This window comes from Schistocerca cancellata, chromosome 5 (assembly GCF_023864275.1).
Source record: "Schistocerca cancellata isolate TAMUIC-IGC-003103 chromosome 5, iqSchCanc2.1, whole genome shotgun sequence".
NCBI classification, from domain to species: Eukaryota; Metazoa; Arthropoda; class Insecta; order Orthoptera; family Acrididae; genus Schistocerca; species Schistocerca cancellata.
Genome location: NC_064630.1, coordinates 79,500,723 through 79,501,429, shown reverse-complemented (window position 1 = coordinate 79,501,429; position 707 = coordinate 79,500,723). Strand labels below are relative to the sequence as shown.

At 46.4% G+C, this 707-nt stretch overlaps 1 non-coding gene across 1 annotated transcript; it reads right to left on the bottom strand.

The window, feature by feature from the left end:
• Positions 1-239: 239 nt before the first annotated feature.
• On the bottom strand, positions 240-314 carry Trnap-cgg (transfer RNA proline (anticodon CGG)). Its single transcript has one exon. It is a non-coding gene; the product is annotated as a tRNA-Pro (tRNA).
• Positions 315-707: the final 393 nt, after the last annotated feature.

Genomic DNA, 707 nt, shown 5'->3' with positions numbered 1-707 from the left:
TTCTGCATTTTGATTTATTCAACTCCACCCACTAGGCATTCGTTAGTAAAATATGATTCTCGTAATGTTTTTATATGTCGATAAAGCAATTTTCGCCGTGGAGTTTTACAAAACGGAATACAAAATGGCGCGTTTGGCGTTTTCAGTGCTCCTGTAAATATAAAATTTCTCCAGAATGAGATTTTCACTCTGCAGCGGAGTGTGCGCTGATATGAAACTTCCTGGCAGATTAAAACTGTGTGCCCGACCGAGACTCGAACTCGGGACCTTTGCCTTCCGCGGGCAAGAGCTCTACCAACTGAGCTACCGAAGCACGACTCACGCCCGGTACTCACAGCTTTACTTCTGCCAGTACCTCGTCTCCTACCTTCCAAACTTTACAGAAGCTCTCCTGCGAACCTTGCAGAACTGGCACTCCTGAAAGAAAGGATATTGCGGAGACATGGCTTCGCAGGAGAGCTTCTGTAAAGTTTGGAAGGTAGGAGACGAGGTACTGGCAGAAGTAAAGCTGTGAGTACCGGCCGTGAGTCGTGCTTCGGTAGCTCAGTTGGTAGAGCTCTTGCCCGCGAAAGGCAAAGGTCCCGAGTTCGAGTCTCGGTCGGGCACACAGTTTTAATCTGCCAGGAAGTTTCATAAAATTTCTCGTTTCGGACAGATTATAGAACAAAAGACACCAAATACGCACATGAAATTCAGAACGATGAAAT